Source organism: Microtus pennsylvanicus, chromosome 15, assembly GCF_037038515.1.
Source record: "Microtus pennsylvanicus isolate mMicPen1 chromosome 15, mMicPen1.hap1, whole genome shotgun sequence".
NCBI classification, from domain to species: Eukaryota; Metazoa; Chordata; class Mammalia; order Rodentia; family Cricetidae; genus Microtus; species Microtus pennsylvanicus.
The window spans coordinates 64,308,383-64,327,988 of record NC_134593.1 but is presented as its reverse complement, the minus strand read 5'-3'; positions in this window follow the sequence as shown (position 1 = coordinate 64,327,988).

Genomic DNA, 19,606 nt, shown 5'->3' with positions numbered 1-19,606 from the left:
AATAACTGTAACAAAAGGAAAGCATTAAGTGTTTCTTAAGACTTGAGAGGGTCGGGGAAAAGACAAGATTAAGCACAGCAAAGACTATTTCTATGGAAGTAAAACGCTTGTTAAATACTGCAATGTCAACTTTAGAGATATATAGTCATTAGTCCAATTCCATAGAACTATAGTTTCAAGACAGAGTTGTAACATAGGTCAGAGGATCTAATCAATAGAGATTCATTGGGATAAAGCAGCCACCCACTCTGGCACCAGAGGTTGACAAGGGAAATTCTGCTCTGTCACATGACAAATGACAGATGGAACTCAATATATTTTTGGATCAGCTTTGCTTTAGAACTAAACTGATCCAAAAATTACATGTTTAAAAAATTACTTTGAAATTCTACTTAGAATGCTTGTTAAATCTAAGGTAATAAGTAATTGGAGTAAGACCAAGAAAATGTCTATAAAAATGAAATAGCAATGAAATAATTTCCTAAGATTGTTTGAAAGTTTATCTTACAATACCCTATCTCCTTCACCTCTGCACATTATCTTCTCATTCTTTACCTGCTCCCTTCAAAGTATTATATTATATCTATGTATTATATTTCCTTTTCCTAATGAGATCTTGTGTTCCTCTAGGTCCTTACTGTATACCTACCCTATATGGTTCAATGGGTTGTAGCTTGGTTGTCATTGACTTACCAGCTAATATCCATGAATAAGCAAAAATTACCCTACTTGTTTTTCTGGGTCTGGGATACTTCACTCAGGATGATTTTTATCTAATTTCATACATTTTCCTGCAAATTTCATGGTGCTTTTTATTTTAATGCCTGAGTGATAATTCCATTGTGTAAATGCACCTCACTTTCTTTATCCATTTTTCTGTTGTAGGACATCTAGATCAAAAGCTAAAAGAGTAGTGTTAGAAAGGTAGCATAAAAACTCAATAAACTGAAACTTCATAAACTATATATATATATGAAGGTGATTTAAATTAAATCTCCAAATAATGGGGAAACAGGGTCCCAACTGACCTTTTATTGTCAGCAAAAGGAAGGTTGCAGTGCTAGAATTGTACTACATTCAGATCCCCACAAAATTCATGTTATTGCTAAGACTATAGGTTTCTCTCTACAAACTGACAGCAAGGTCCCATTGCTAAAGATAACACCTACATATTGCATTGAACTGGGACATACATAAGCATTCATCCCTAGATCGCTGTATGTACATTGTGCCATCTTTTAACACAGGAGAAAATACCTTCCTGATAATTTTGGTTTAAGGCAATGAGTAAATGAATATAAACTTATGAGGTGTGTGATTATATGTGTGCATCTGTACACACATTGTGTATTCTCCCCATGATGACTTACAGCTCATATTACAGAAAATAACCTCAGCTAATGGTATAATATACAAGTGTTGGAGATAATTGAAGCAAGTGACATATGACTTCCCAGAGATAAACTTTCTCTTCTCTTATGTCCTTTCTCTATTACGTCTATAAAAATTAATTATATTATTTCCTTTCCTCCAAATCTCAGCTCTCAAAATTTCCTAAGTAGGTTAGGAAATTTTCATTAACTTGATTTAAGAATGGACATACTTGAGAAGAGGGAATCTCAACTGAGAAATTGTACCATATTAGCCAGTGGCTATGTCTATGAGGTACTTTCTTCCTTCTAATTGACATAAAAGGACACCACCAACTGAAGACAATGCTAATGCTAGGCAGGTGGACTTCCTGCATAAGGAAGTTAGCTGAACTTGCCATGTGGAACAAGACAATACTCAGTATTTCGCCATAAATTTTGCATCACGTTCCTTCCCTGAAACTGTGGCATGACTTCCCACAAATAATGGACTATAACAAGTACATTGAAAAAAACCCCTTTCCTCTCTCTAACCTGCTCTGATCATGGTTTTAATGCCTGCAACAGAAATCACACCCGAATACCAAAAACAGCAGCTCCTGTTGTATGATACTTACTGAAAAAGTAATACATTAAAAGATTTTGCATGTGTTTAGACTTTTATTACATAGTATAATACATTTTGTGATTTTTGCTTTTATTCAGTTTTGTGTCTGTGAGATTAATATGCACATTAGGATAACTATATTTTATTAGCATGAAATCAGTAATGATGATATGCATGAGTCAGTGGTTCTTCATCTGATCTGGAAGAATGCTGCCAAATGTTCTGTTTCAATAATGCTGAGAAGATTGCTATAGAGCACGCCTCCTGTTTCTCACATGGGACACATGAGTGCCATTGCAGGGAGTTAGGCTTGCTGTTTGATTTATGCACATTTTTAATGAATTAATAGTTCCAAATCTTTTCTAAAATGCTTTCTCCCATTTACATCCCAAACACAACAGTGAGTAGCTATATGTGTGAGTATATTATTACTAAACAGAGATACAACTGAATTACAGAGTTTATCTGTAAAATATATCTTACAACTATGAGTCAGTGGTGGATATATAGCATTTTATTTTAATCAAGACAAATAAATATTGTGTCATGTGCTGTTCAGACACTAAACTAAAAAATGATTTGAAGTATTAAACATCAAGTGCAACTGGACATTAAGCTGTGATTACCATGTAGAGAAATGATTCTCAAAAGTTATCATTTGATAAGTTCTATATTTGAGATATAGAAGTGTAGAGTAATTAAATGCACTTTTTAAAAAATCATCACATCAGGGTTCTTATTACCATGTTATTAATACAATGTGCTGTGCTACTTTTTCCTTTATATTTCTGGATATTGAATGTGTAGCTTCATACTTTCTAGGCATACTCTTACATTCAGCTGATTTCCAATCACTTTCATTTTTCTTCTTGCAATAAGGTCTAAGTATATTACCCAGACAAGCCTTGAATTTATAGTATCCATGCCTTGCCTCTGAAGTATCTTAAATTACATGCCTACTGCACTAAGCTCAACCTTTCTGCTTTTCAATACTATTATGTCTTTCAAATGTTAAATCTTATAAAAATGGTACATAGAAATGTTCAATTAGTGAATACTGGACATGAGTATGAAGACCTGAGTTTGGTCCCCTGGACCCAGTTTAGTAAGTTAGGCATGGGAATGCTTGTTTGCTATCCCAGTGCTGGGCAAGCAAAGAGGTTAGGTTCTTGGCTTATTGGCAGGTAGTTTACCTGCTATGGTGCTTGCTGAGTGCTAGTGTAGTGAGATAATCTGTGTATTAAAACGGGGTGTTTAGTGCCTGAGGGAAAGCATCCTGGTTGATCCCTTGCTGTTGGATGTACACACACACATGCACGTGGACCTACACACAATGAGAGAAGGGGTGGTAAGAGAGAGACAAAGAGACAGATAGAGACCGAGACAGTAATAGAAAATTTTTATAATAGTCTTTCCTGGTTTTACCCTTACCTTTTCCTCTTTGTGAAGAGTTTTCCCCCATCTTACTTGCTACCATAGATGACATGGAGAGGTGCTAAGAGTTCCCTGATGTATATATCCCTGTCTCCCATTTTCACATTCTTTCCTTCTCTGTTGGACACTCAAGTATCTTCTTACCTGAGCTATCATGAACAGTACTAAAAAAAATACGATGGCACAGATTCAACTTTTTGATTCCAATTAAGTTGTTTATAGATACAGAAGTTGATTTATGAAATTTATGATAATAATTCTTGCTGAGTTTGGAAATACAGCATCACAATATGGCTATACTAACTCACCTATAGAGTTCCCACCTACAGTGTACAACAAGTACATGGTGAATCCCTATCCTGACTTATGAAGGAGGTTTTTTTTTTATTTATGAAAATGTGAATATAAGGGAAATACATGGTTATAAATGAAGTATGCTAGGCACAAAAATCCAAAAGTAAATGACCTGTCGTATTCGGGCTCTTAATTCAGAGAATCTAAAAGTGGATCTTATGCCAGTGGCTTGGAGACAGAGCTGTTGTAGCAGAAGGGGAGAGGTTGATAAAGGAAAGAGGCTCATAAGAAGATAAATATCAGACTTCAAGAATAAGGTTTAGCTAGGTATTATACTGCAGGTGACCACAGTAAATAATAGTGCATCATGTAATTCAAAAGTGGTAGAAGAGGTGCACATTCTGACCACAAAAGACAATAAATTAGAAAGGTAATACATATGTTAATCAGATCGATCTAATATTTCTAACACCTTCACACATATACACACACATGTGTGTGTGTTTGTGTGTATGTATGTATGTATATGTGGTTATAGGGAGGTCACTTGTTTGTGCCAGCCACACAGAACTGAAATAATCACACAGAAACCATATTAATTAAATCACTGCTTGGCATATTAGCTCTAGCTTCTTATTGGCTGACTCTTACAAATTAATTTAACCCATCTTATTAATCTGTGTATTGCTACATGGCTGTGGCTTACCTGCTAAAGTTCCACCTGGCTCCAGCAGAACTACATGGCCTTTCCCTGACTCTGCCCTTCTTCTCCCAGCATTCAATTTAGTTTTTCCTGCCTAGCTAAGTTCTGCCTTGCTATAGGTCCAAAGCAGTTTCTTTATTGATTAGTGGTAATCACAGCATACAGAGGGAAATCCCACATCATTATGTAAATTGAAAAAATGATAGGACACCTTGGAAAAAAGAAACAGAAAGAAAAATCTGTGAAAATCTTCAAAGTGGCCTTCTTTTTATTGAAAAGAATGAAACATGAATAAAAAATTGTTGACATCCTAGATGAAAGAACAGGATTTCAACATTTATACACATAATCGTTATTTTAGCACAGAAAAATAAAATAATTAATTCAGTTAGAAAAGTAAAGAAGCTAGAATGGTGAGACTTTTCTAATATTTAATTAAAATAAAATTATATCATTTCCCCTTCCTTTTCTGCCTCTTACCTCTCACGTGTTTACTGACCCCCAAATTCCAAATCCACTTCCCTTTTTATGTGATTATTAATCATATATATGTGTGTGTTTCTGTGTGTGTCTGTATCTCTGTGTGTTTACCTCTAAATGAATAAACATATAAATTCTGAGCCTGTTCAGTATTGTGTGTATGAATATGTTTCCAAACATTCCACACAGTATCAGATAATCAATTGGATGGCTCATCCCTGGGAAATAACAAATTCTTTCTCTTTCTCTTTCACTTAGCAGTTGTTAATTGATAACTCTTATAACTCTTCACCTAGGCAAGTGCCTTATAAGATTTCCTCCATAGATGTTGGGCTATTTGGATAACAATCAATCTTGCAATTTTTTCAGGTATTTTTTAAAGCAGTTATAGTTATGAGATTTCAAGGCATAGCTTGTTTTTAATGACTAGAAGAAATATGTTTGTAAAGTGGTAACCCAAGTATGGGAAAATGGTTCCATTAGTAAACTGCTTACTGTGTTGATGTGGGGTTTTACTCTGTATGCTATAAATATCATTGATTAATACAGGAACTGCTTTGGGCCTATAGCACAGCTATAGGGGAACAGAGGTAGACATGAAAAAATAAACTGAATGCTGGGAGAAAGGAGGTAGAATTGGAGAGAAGTCATGTAGCCCCACGGGAGACAGATGCTGGAGCATTAGCTGATAAGCCACAACCATGTGGTGATACCCAGACTAATAGAAGTGTGTTAAATTAATATGTAAGAGTTAGAGAATAAGAAACTAGAGCTAATGGGCCAAACATTGATTTAATTAAAACAGCTCTATGTGATTATTTTCAGGCTAAGTGGCCTGGAACCAACAAGTGGCCCTTGCAACACAATGTTTAGCATAAGGAACTGAGTTCATATTTCTAGCACCCACATACAATGGCAAGTATGGTGCCATATTCCCAAAGATGGATATGTAAACACGGGCAAATACTGGGTTATAATTAACTAATCAGTCTATATAAATTATGAATTTCTTGTTCTAAAAGAAAATCCTGTCTCAAAACTTAGGTAGAAAAAGTGGAAATCACATGAAGTCTATCTCTTGCCATCACATACACACACATGCACATACACTGTAACAAACGTGTACACCTGCATAAATATATGAATATATACACACCTGCATAAATACATAAAATAATAAAGAAAGAAGGAAAGTTAGGAAAGAAGGCAAGAAAAAAAGGAAGGAAGGAAGGAAGGAAGGAAGGAAGGAAGGAAGGAAGGAAGGAAGGAAGGAAGGAAGGAAGGAAGAACAACTTTGGATGACCATTCTCTAGGTTTCTCTCCTGTGGATTATCTACTGCTTCTCGATGGTAGAGTATGTGTAGGCATCTGTTCTTACAGTTGGCTAATGTTTAATTTAAGCTCATTTTCAATAGTAGAGATAATCATGAACCTACTGATTTCTAAATACAGCTTGCTGATGTAGGCTGTCCCCTTTAGGTAACTAAGGTAACAGCTGTTGTGACCACTCTCCCACATCTTTTCTCTCTGGGAGTCCAATGACTCAGAGAAGAAGCAAAGCCAAGCATTATGATGCTTCTGTGAAAATGAGTTTACACTTTCCCATATATGCTGAGAGACTTACTGACAACTTTGCATTCCATAGTATACATTGTCCATAGGGCTTCTACACACTCGAAACCAATAATGAGCTGTGAAATACAAATCAAAAGCCAGGACACACATGAAGGGCCCAAGGAAGGAAAATAGTTAAGATCTCCTGAGTAAACTGGGGGTGAAGGGTAGAGGAGAGGTGTTGGTTGATAAGAACATGAGGGATGAAGCAGAGCAAGTTGAGGAAGAGTCTGAGGAGGGAGCATCAAAAGAGAAATCTTGATAGAGGGAGCCATTATGAAGTTAGGGAGAAATGTGGTATTGGAGAAATTCTCAGGAATCCAGAAGGATGGCACAACTAAGATTCTTAGCAATAGCATAGAGAGGTTCTGAAAGGTCCTTCCCCTTTAATCAGATTAATGACTATCCTAATTGTCATCATATAACCTACATCCAGTAACTGATGGAAGCAAATGTAGTGACCCACAGCCAAGTACTTGGCTGAGCTTCTGGAGTTCAGTTGAAGAGAGGGAAGATGGATAGTCAGGAGGATGTTGGAGAAATCCACAAAGCCAGCTAACCTGAGCTTAGTGGGAGCTCATGGATGATGAACTGACAGATTGGGAACATGTGTGGGACCCAAACTAGACCTTCTAAATGTGGGTGACAGTTATTTGGCTTGATCTGTTTTCGATGACCTGGCATTCACACCAGGACTTATCCCAGAAGCATGAACTGCCGTTTTAAAGTCAATTTCCTATGGAGTGATACCTTGCTCAATCTTGATGGGCTGGGGGATTGGTCAGTCTCAAGTTGGTATGCCAGACTTTGTTGACTTCTCATTAAGGCCTTACTCTCTCTGAAGAGTGAATGGAGGATGGGAAATGGGAGTGGTGGGAGGGAGAAGGGGGGGAGGCAGAACTGGAGTTGACATATAAAGTGAAAAGTAGTTTTTAAAATAGAAAACATAACTCAGACCAGGATGGATTTCATCTTGAATAGGCATTATTCCGATGCCTGTTGCTGACCTGGAGTTAGCTAATTCCCTCAGCAGATGGCACACTTGTTTTTCCACCACAGTCCACGTATTCTACCCGGCATCTGCCTCATTGCCAGAATTCTCATATTATCTACATTATGCCATTTGAACTGGAAGACATCCTTAACACATTTTCTTTCATGTCTTATTTATTTGTTAGTCTATCTAGTGATTAATTTTTGTCTAATGAACAGGAGGGCACACCTGGTGCAGACCATTATGACATCTGAGAATGTCGATGAAGGATGACATTCTTGACTTTATTAATTGATGTGAGTGAACCCATTTCCTGGGTTTAAGGAAGATCTTCCATGTGGAGATCCATGTAGAGATCGATAGGGAGAATCATTGGGGAGATTAGTGGGGAAATCACTGTATGATGTGGTGTCTTGATGATAAATATCATGTTACCTGTTATTTCCAAATGTATTCTTTTTGTGAATTCATATGTAACAGTTTGGAAAATTGTTTTCCTCACTATGTGACATAGGCATCTTTTATAGATTGAGCAATCAGCAATAAAATATGTTTTTCTTCTAATATCTATCGCTGTTAATCTCACCTTCATTCCCTCTGTACTCATAGTACTTAAGGAATTTGTGCAATATTTAGTTTACATGTGGCAAGATTCCTGGTCATTTGTCTCACCAAAATGATCACATTTTTATGATCTTTACTATTGATTTCTGAACGGTAGTTTATTCTATTTTTTTAAAAAAGGGATAACCTTCCTAAATTAAGAAATGCCCTCTTAAAAAATAATTTTAAAAAATATTTACATGTATGTGTGTATGCCTTTATCACTTTATGCTGAATACTCAGCCTCAGTTACATTTTCCTCATTACTATAAAATTATAATTATAAAATATTATAAAATACAGATATATATTCATAGTTTGCCCATGTCTAACTTAAATAGTTTGATTGATAAGATTTGTCTGGTTACAGTTTTATTATTCAATATAAAATGGTAGAATTATGCCCCTATCTATTGGTCGAAGGTGCAGCAGAATGACCATAGCAATTCAGGCACAAGAACATCATTCATTTCTTCAAAAATTCATAGCAGTCATAGAGGGATACATTTGATCTTTACTCTCAACTTCCAAATGCCCCAAGACACTATCTGACTGGCAGGTGTGATTTCATATCTGGAATTATGGGTATGGTGGGAAATATGTTTTAATATCTTCTAGTCCAAAGTATCTGTGGCAGATATTTATGTTCTTATGGTTTTTAGTTATAAATCATATAGCACTGCTCGTTGTAAAATTTTATGAGGTCATACACATCGATTTTGTGTGTGACTTATATAAAATTTTCCTGAATTTACACACTTTTCTTTTCAGAAAAAAATAATGCAGTGGTTTTCTTTAATTTGGAATAGATTAAACACTAATATTAAATATGTGTAGGGTATTTAGGGTATTGTGTAAATGTGTTTAGTTAATAGAATGTACGACAAAAATTTAAAACTATTAGATCAAATTTTACATTAACTGCACTATCATGTTTTCTTTTCTTCTTCTCCCCTTTTGCGCTCTCTCTCTCTCTCTCGTGTGTGGTGTGTGTGTGTGTGTATAAGTGTATGTTGTGTGTTGCATCCTTGTAATGGAGGTTAGGGCCCAATGTTGGTTGTTCTTGATGGCTGTCTTCCCTATTGTCTTGAGATAGGGAATTTCAATGAAATTTCACTCATTGTTTCTAAATGGCTGTCCTTCAGGCTTTTGTGAGTGATTGTCCTGTCTATATGCCTTCAAAGCTAGGTTATGGGCACACTGGACCTTGCTCAACTGTGGGTCCATGGGTGCTTGAGATTCAAATTCAAGTCCTCATGCTTGTAGAGTATTTGTTTTTATGCATGGAGAAATTCCTTCAGATTCATGCTATGGTTTTCTAGTGAATTCAGCAGAGCAGAAGATATTTATTTCCCATTGTTGGGGGACATGTGAATATTAAAATTTCAAACATGACAATCAATGTAGTAGATTTTGCTAGACTGATATTCTTAATGCCAGCAGATAAGCTAATATTCAAGATGTCATTGATTTACAAAATGGAAGTTTTTTCAATGCCTCATTTAAGAGTTATTTGCAGAACTATTACAGTAATTATCTGGAAAAAAGGAGGAAAATAACTTATGAGCTTAGGACTTACACTGCTTTAAAATTATACTGCCAGAGAACTTTAAATTCATTGGACAAAATGACTAGCATTTTAGTCTTTGCAGAGTCACAGCTGAAGCAAGTGATCAAAAGTATTTCTAAGCATGTTTTATTCATTTTGATGAAAAGCTTATTGCTTAAAATGCTAAGTCTGCCCGTTTTTCATAAAATAAACAAATTGTCTAATTTGGATTTAATTACATATTGCTTTCATACATATTACCTCATTTCTTGTCCCACTATGATTGGTACATTTATATATACTTCACTACAATTATAACTAATGCATAAATTTAAACATTGAGAAAAAAGAAAAATAGATGCTAGTAACTACAGATTTGCACAAGTGATTGAGGAATTAATGATTCACAATGACTTGGCAAATTCATAAGAACTAATTTAATCAAGAATTTACTGCTTGCATAGTTGTGTATTTCTTTCAGCCTCATTTTTCAACAATGTTCTTGAAGCTGGGGGTAATTTTGCAAGTACATAGCCAGAGTCAACATATGCTTAAAAATATCAACATGCTAAAAATGGCAGAAGCAAATGACAAAGAGAACTTAGGTTTCTCAAATATTTTCTGACATGTTACATTAGCCCTGAAATATTTAACTCCGGGGTTCTTGTTAGATGACAAAAGCATACTGACATGTTTTGAGCTCTACGTTTTTAGTTTTGTTTTTTTGTTGCTGTTATTGTGTCTTTTTTCTTCTTTAGTGTCATTTGAAACTAAGCCATTACTGTTGGATTCAATTATTCTCCAGCAGAGTATCACAAAATGCCAAGCGGTCAGGATGAACTAAAAGAATATGTTGATAATTAGATTTTAAATGGTAATTGTCTCATATTTCTTAATAATGTTCTTCTCTTCTTCTGCTTCTGTCTCTTACTCCTGTAAACATATGTTCTGGTTTACTATTATGCTGTAAAGTTATGATTCTTAAATCAGAGTGTAATTGCTCTTCTGAATTTTCACAGCTATCCCAAACTTATACACACATAATCACATTCTAGGATAGAGTAAGGAGAGCGAAATACATACAGATTATGGAAGTCTTGCACAATCGTTTTGGGTTCTCAAGTGTGGAGGCCCAAATTTGTGAGCCTGTTTCCATCTTGTCTGATGATCAAAGAGTTTGGGGATTGCTCAAAATTGATAAAAATAACCAGGGATACATATCCTGATTCAGGATGTGGTTACTTGGTTCTTTTGACAATAAGATGTCTCATACAGGTAGATACGCTCTATCCTGACAGATGGCCAGGCTCTGCAAGCATACTCCTGCTCCTTCTTTGGTAAGAGTAGGTTACCTAGGGAGTGGCTACTTTCAGGATACTTGGTCTAGGGTGGATTCATTGCCTAAACAACTGAACGTTAATGACTTGATGGCTCAAAATGTTGAAGCAATGAACTGCTTGAGTTGTCCTTTGTATCATGTTTACTATGTCCTTTGTTGTCTTCTCCCTATTGTATTGGGGTATGAAAAGTGTATGGAAAATTAAATTGGGGTGATTTTCAGTATTCACTAGAACTCACTCCTGATGCTATCCTATGTTTTCTGTTTATTATTTTATTCACGTCTTCATCCACTTTACTATTTTTCTGATCCCCACCCCCCTATCCTGACAAGAGGTATTTTTGTCCCTGACAGTCAAGTATGACATAAGCAGGTCAGGCTATAACATTGAGAATGTTAACATGTATAAAGTTGTAGCCATGAGATGGGAAGTCGCTGCAGAACAGAATTTCTTCCTTTTTCCTCTTTACAGGAATTTGGGCTTTTCATTTAAGCTTTTCAATTGATCATATAATGATCCCTATATTATGAAGGATATTATATTTTTCTCAAACTCTACTGGGTTTGATTATATCTTACATACAATAAGCATTAATAGTAATATTTTTGGTTAGTTTTTGCCTAAGCTCCTAGGTATTATTGTTTAGCTAAATATTCAAAATATATCATGTACTGAAATACAACATGTGATTGTGAATATAATGTATGTAAATATGAGTATGTATGTGACTATATGCATTATTGTGTAACTGTAGTTTCTCTGTGTGTGTTTATATTTTTGAGTCTATTTTGTTTTCTGATTTCATAACATTAATGAAATATCTCAAATTTTTATAAATAAGATTGATTCTGTTCTTTACATAATATTTTATTTCTTTCATATTGAAACAATAAGCAGATAATAAATGGATATTTAGCAAAATCTATTTATGATATCTGACATTGTTTTATCTTATTTGGACAATATATATGATCAAATACCATTTTGAATGTTCCTGTGAGACTGTTTTTTATAACATTGATATTTATATTGGGAGAGATGTCATCCTTCAGACATGAGTGTGACTTTTATCAAATCAGAAAATCTGAATAGAACGAAAGAATCAGCCCTCCCATGGAGTAAGGAATTTTGTGATAGACTTCTAATGTCAACAAGAGAAGTAATACTTTCTTGTTGCCTATTTTCTGGCCCTCAGAGCACATTACCAACATCCATGCTCTCAGAACTTGAAATTCTGTTTATAAACATAATTTTGACCTTACTTCTTTAGAAAACACTAGTAGTTTGGTAGTTTTTATCATTATTTTCAGTTGTGGATCATTAATATCTGATATGTGATGAACAAGTTATTTTGGTACATTAATATGCAAGACATTTGCTTTATCAATATACTGTCAGATTCACATATCATTTCCATGGATGTGAAACATAATTACCCCTGAATTTCAAAGAGAATGTTTACTTTACTGTAGAAAATTTCTTGTCTAATTAAACTATAGTGGTGTCACATTTGTCTGCCAAGATTTTCCAGCTTGTTTTAGTTTGTTCAACTGAGTTTCTTCTTTAGTTCAGATTATTTTTATTTGAACATTGCAAATATTTACTTACCCTCTGTGAGGAACCACTTTTATTTTTCAAGTTTTTCATTATTCTTTCTCAAATTAAATGTGTCCTTTAAATTTATGAAAAAAATAGTGTCTATTTCACAGACACTATCTCTGAGCCTGTGTTAGTAACAGGAACACTCGAGAAAGTAACAAAAACTAACATGAAAATTTTGTAAGTTTGTGTGGTAAAAATCCAATAGAATATCACAGAGTATGACACTACATAAAAGTTTTGCCCATGATGAACAATGAAGAATATTCTGAATCTGCCGCCAAACAAGTCACTGTCACTTTCAAATGTGTTTGTTATTATTAGACCAGTCATTTACACACACATACACACCTTTTCATAATACAATGGTGCCTAATGTTGCATATAATATTTAGATTAGAGAATTTTATTGACATACACAAAATTAAAAGCTTATAAAAGAAATAACTTTTAGATATTAGAGGGGATATGAGAAACAAGTTAGAAACATTAAAATGTCCAATATTTCTTTCTACAAAACTCTTTTGAGGTTTTCCTAGAGGCCTTGCATTATGCTAGGTGAAGAAAGATGAAAACTTGTTTATGATGTGTAAATTAGTCACCAAGCATAGAAAATGAATGTACTTATAAAATATACATCATTGATATAAAACTATATAGGATGAATAAAGAAAAACTGAAACAACAACAACAAAAACACAGATTTCTCCTTGTTCAGAAGAAAAAGTCAGAAGAGAAGAAAAGCTATATTCTAGTTACTGTCAGGTACTTGGGAAATTATTCATCTGTTGCATATACAATTTTTAGTAAATTGCTAGTATTAATTGAGATTCAATGGTATTCATTTCATATTATTGCTATAACCATTCGGTAAGCTGATGAAATAAACAGCATAAGCTTACAGCTTTATAGTTCTGTTATAGGAAATCCTGAGGAGATCTTACGATGGTGTTTTTTTGTCTTGAAAGTCAGACATTTGTACATGCAGCATTGAAGGAACACTGCCTCTCCTGTGCCCACACATCTATAAACCTATGTGATTAAATGAGACTCATCTTTATAATAAAGGACAATATCCTTATTTTCAGATTAGGTAATTGAAAATCTCATTTCTATAATCCACTTTAAATTTCTTCTTCCATATCAATACCCCAAAAAAGTCAAAATTCAGGGTAAGAAGTGAATATGGCTGGAAGGATGTTACTCATTTTGGAAAGCTACCCTGTGTATAGGTAACTGTAGTGATATTTCATTTGTATTTATTAAATAAAGCTTGCAGGGAGATTGGAGAAGCAAAGCCGACAAGCCACTAGAGCTCTTACTTCTCTAAAACATTCACACTGAAAGAGAGTGTGTTTCTGTCTCATCCGGCATTATATTCCTCTCTAGTGCTGGGATTAAAGATGTGCACCACCACTGCCCAGACTCTATGGTTAACTAGTGTGGCTGCTGAGTTTAAAGGTGTGTGCCACTTCTGATTGGCCTTTATGACTGACTAGTGTGACTGTTTTGCATTTTGATCTACAGGCAAGCTTTATTTATTAAAATACAAATAAAATACCACTGCAGGTAACAAAAAAGTCTCACATTGGATATGAGAGAAGTTATGAAATAAAACAACAATGTGGAAGGAAATGTGGGCTGAAAGGGAAAAGTGCTGCTGACTCAGAACTCTCTAATGAACGTCATTCCTCACACATGTATGGAGAATATGTGTCTTGGAGACTCTCAGCGACAAGCATGTTTAATGATTTCTTTATAATTGAAACCTAAATATTTAAAAAGGTATGAAAATCAGTGAAGCTTAAGAATATTGTACGACAATATCACTAATATAACTAAAAGTAATAGTAACTTGCAATTTAATAATGTGATTCACTATAAATTTACTTGATGTGTAAAATTCCTGCAGGGTTCTTGAGTAGTGATTTAAAAGTATTAGTAGGCACAATGTCTTAGTTTTCAATGGCAAACACTTTTCATGCTTAACAGAATAGATCAAAAGCGGGGTCTATATGCAGTGATGACTACTGATTTATTGACTACTTATTTAATTCCTCAGTTCATATGAACCATAATTTTAAGTTCTAAGGAAGAAAGTCCTGGAGCAGGAAGTGCCTATGCTCACTTTTTGTACTATATACTTTGGTGGCATCATTTAAGCTCTAATTATGCATGAAATTACATTGGGTTTCTTGCTAAATGCAAAGGAAGGCATGTTTTCAGGATGCATTCTTTCTATAGCAAACATTTCTAAAACTGTACTGCTGATACAGCTCATCAAAGAAACCATATGAGATGAAATATATTTGAGGAAAACACTAATTAGGGGGAGTTCCTTTCCAAAATACACATGTGCAAGTCCCATTAATGTCAATCACAAGAAGATATTTTCTGCAGAATGCCTCTAGGTAAAAATTCAAAGCTGCCTTTTCATTTCCAATTAGAGACACAATATATTTTTTCTTCAAATCATTAACAAGTTGGACTACTGCGTTTTCTAAATGAAAATCAAACTGTATTGTTCATAAAAAACATATTGGTTAAGTTACTCTGATGATATTTGTATATCAGAATGTGATCTTGAAAAGGATAATGTGTATTTTTGTGTGTGTATGTGTGGTGTGTACATGTGCACAGGAGTGTTTACCTATATGGAGGCCAGAGGTTGATGTTGATTGTCTTTCTCAATTCTGTCTCACTTTATTATTGAGGTATTATCTCTCTCATTTGAACCCAGAACATTCTGATTAGGGTAGACTAGTTAGTTTGCTTGTTGTAGGAATTCCCTCTTTACCCCATTCAAGTGCAAGAATATATTGGGGTGTTAACCCCAACTCTAGACCTTGTTTTGCATGTCAGGTAACTTACATAGTAAACCATCACCAAGCCCAAGGGATATTTATAACAACTGATTTTTCAAACAAAGTTTAACCAAGATTTACTAATCGTTTCATGTATGTTGCTTATTTGATTTCTTTATATGCAATATGTAAATCATTATTTTAAAACTTATTGGTACAATATAGACTATATAGATTTTCTCAATGATTTGTCAGGCTTGCAAAACACTAACTGAATTTATGATTTACTAAGTATTTAGAGATTTCACCATGCTGTGGCAAAATTTGAAAATACATGTAATTCAGCTAAGTTTAACTACTAATCTTTAAAACATTTATAAATGTAAAAATCATACCAACGAAGGATGCATTTCCTTTGGAAATAGTAAAAACTGCATGAGGTTATTTTTTTGGAGTGTTATATGTGTGTGCATGTCTATGTGTATTATATCATATTCTAGAATATTGTAGATTCTAAAATACCACAGCAAATACTTCAGTCATGGCATTGTTTATGATTTTGACCAATTATATTATTGATGTCATGATAAATTGTAGAGAAGACTTAATCAACATAGGAGACAAGGTCAGCATTTACCTTATTGTCTTAGTATTTACTGTCTACATATTCCAAGCATAGATAATGTTATACTAGTTTGACTGGTTTTGACAAACCATTTGACATAACTCAAAAATTATACCATTATTTTGTCTTTTTTCTTCACAGTTCACCAATAGGTTCTTAAATTTTTGTTTATCCTTCATGGTAGACTTTTTTAACACTGACAACATTGTGAAAAATGATTGGGTAGATATTTGATACTAGCTATAACTTATGAAAAGTTGACCTTAAAACAAAGTAGAAACCTCAAAACTAAAGGTCAGTGTGGAGTTTTTCTCAAAAAACGGTAAGTGAATTTGTATTATAAACCACCACAGTTTCCCTCACATCCATTTGTGTGTGAGGTTGTTTTTCTGCCTCTTTTTCGGTCTTTTCTGTAGTTTTGGGGTAGTTATAGTTCCATATAAGTAAGGCACTCTACATATGAGCGATATTCTTGACATCCATTTTATTTTACCTTTTAAAATGCCATATTGAAAAAAAATCTTACTTGCATTTTATACCTTTAATATCATTACTGTTTTTTTCTCACCAAAAACAAAAAAACAAAAAAAACCAACAGTCTCAAACAAAATCATTGAGTAAGTATTTTGAAAAGACAGTTTATTCTTCATCAGTTCTTCTTGCACAGTTTGTGTAAACAGTGAATGAAAGTGAAATATCAGAATACTCATGTGGTTTCTCTAAATAGCAAAATATGGAAACAAGTATCTATTAATAGGTGATTGCGTACACTGGGTTCACAGACTTTCAAAACTATTTTCCAAACCTTTGTACTAATATTGACTAGTCAAAAAGAGATATAGTTAAATAACAATGGAGTTTTACTATATTTTCACTTGTGTAAAGTATGAGTTATAACTCAGTCCTTTCAATGGATGATACTAGATTTCACTGCAATTTTTTTTTTAAAGAAGACATTTGGGATAGACAATCTAGTGTGAGCCTTAACATTTTCTTAGAAAAGCCAAAGAATCTATTCCTACTCACGAAGAAAACAATTTCGTCTTCTTCCATGTAATGCTGTTTCTTCCATCTGAATGAACTTGTGTTTGAATTTTCTTGTTCTATTTAGCAATACTAAGATAGCTGCCTGATTTACACCCAGCTCTTACTTTATAGCCCAGACAAAGCAATCCACCTGCCTCAGATTCTTGAGTATCTGTGATTACACAAATTCCAGAAGGCTTGGCAGACGTTCAGTCTCTCTTGAATCAAGGACAGGAAAAGGAAAAATGTCATAACCAGCATTTCCTTCTTTAAAACTAAATCTACCAATATTGTAAACTTTACAAGCTCATAAAAGACACATCTGACAAATTTTTTGGAGAAAGGAACCCGTGTTGTAAAGAAGAAATCGTTAGATATGCAGCCGTAGTGGTTTCTCTGTGTTTGATCTTTCCCCTGAAAATCCCTGCAGGATCTTGTCATTCAGAGCCAACAGAGATTCATTAGGAGAAGTGTGGATAGGAGTCAACCTTCAGCAAAGAATCTTGTCAACTGGAGAGAGGAATGAGTATGCCACGGCTTGTGGTAGAAATCAATCTTACAAGACTCAGGAAGATACTGAAAATTACAAGGTTCAGAAACCTGCACACACAAGTTTTATAGACAGTAACAATTGTTGGGAAAAAAGAGACTCTCTGATTAATCCATTGATATTTAGTGTCTGTAGACATACAGATTTAATGTTATCATCCATGCTTGTGTAGGAATTTTGGTAATATATTTGCTTTGAATTGCTCATACCTCTATAGGAAAAAAATTATCACACTACAGACCCATAGTCTAGGAGTAAGACTTTGCTAAATGCGTTCTATTTTAATGCCATATAAACCTCTTGTCATATCCAAGATAGGGCTAGCCGCACAAGATAAAAACTTATAAAAGGTCCATGTTAGAGGCACAGGGTAAGGAGAAATACTGCTGTTAGTTGATACAGGGCAGAAAGCTTCTCTGTCATACTTCAAAGAGCAGAGAGCCTTTACAATAAGAGTTAATTGTTGCTTAAGAGCTACAAAATAGGCACTCTTTCTGCGCAAATCTTTGGGAAATCCAGCATGAAAGGGGGGTATAGAACTTTTAAGACATTAGAACAAAAATGCAGCATGTATTAAACAAAAATAATTCCCTATCAGATTAACACCAAATATCAGAAAGGGATGTATATTAACTTCAAATAACATTATTCAAATTAATATTATTACCTTATACCAAAAGTATAATTGGGGCCAAAATGAAAAAAAATGAACAAATGAATAAACCAGTTAGCATTCATTAATTGTTGATCAAGTATAATGTCACAGAGGGTGGGATATCAGACTTTCAATAACAATAATTAACATTAAAAGTTCATTGATGGAAGGAATAGGACATATTCCTATTCATATGGAATATGTACTGGGAGAAACCATACAACTATTCTAGGTCAGAATCAAAAGTAGAAGAGAAAAATCATTGTTTGTCATTGATCGTTACATTGGTTGGATCCAAAGTTGAAGAAAGAATCAATGAGCATTAAGAAAGGCTGAAAATATATTAAAGTATATCAAAACACTAAGTGGGGTAGAAGTAGGCAAAAAATAATCCTTACAAGAAAAAGGCAAGAAAAATACCCAAGGAACCCCATAATTTGTAGAAAACTAAAATGGAAGAGAAAATTATAAGGAAGTCAGTTGGTGGCAGAAGCCAGAAGAAAACAGACTTATGAAATGAAAAGTCTGAAAGTTACAGTATATCCTCTGGCAAATATATTCAAGTAAGAAATATGATGAAATATCTAAAATATAAAGTAAAAAGTGCACTTTTACGTACATTCAAAAGAAACTTATAATATGATAGCCTCTAAGCTTTTACAAAGATTTATAGCGTCATTACCCTTTAGGGATACAAATCTCACAACAACAGTAGCATTAAATATTCTACAAAGTACAAAAAGAAAAAACTTTTCTGGTTTAATGTCATGAGATAAACATTGCCTGGATGTCAAGAGGAAATGGATATATTACAAATCTGCATAACTCTAGAGTAAACTGTTTCGTAAACATATACTAGATCTTCCACAAAACACCAGTAAAATGAATCAAAATATATAAACTTGTGCTTTACAAAAATCAAGAGAGATATTTTAGGTATGCAAGGTCAGTTACTCTTTGGAAAATTGCACAGTAAAAGGAAGACCAGAAAATAACCAGAATTTAATAACATATAGAAAATAATAATTTACCAAAGTCAAACCCCCGGGTATGATACTATACAGACAGAGATGAGAATGGGTATACTTTCCTAGCATGAGCAGCTCAAGGATGTTGATTATTACTACCCTTATTCAATATTCTTCTGGCCAATTAATGAGGTCTTTAAAGTTTCAGCCTTTAAGACTCCCTTTCCGTGCCACGCACCGCGCCCCCGTGTCTGCGCTCTGTGCGCTGGCACCCAGCTCTCGAGCTTCTGGCAAGGGGCTGGAGGTTAAAATACACAGACACACACACAGAGACAGCGACACGGGTCATCCTTGAATTCCCCAAGAATGCCCCTTTATTGTGTTCAGGGGC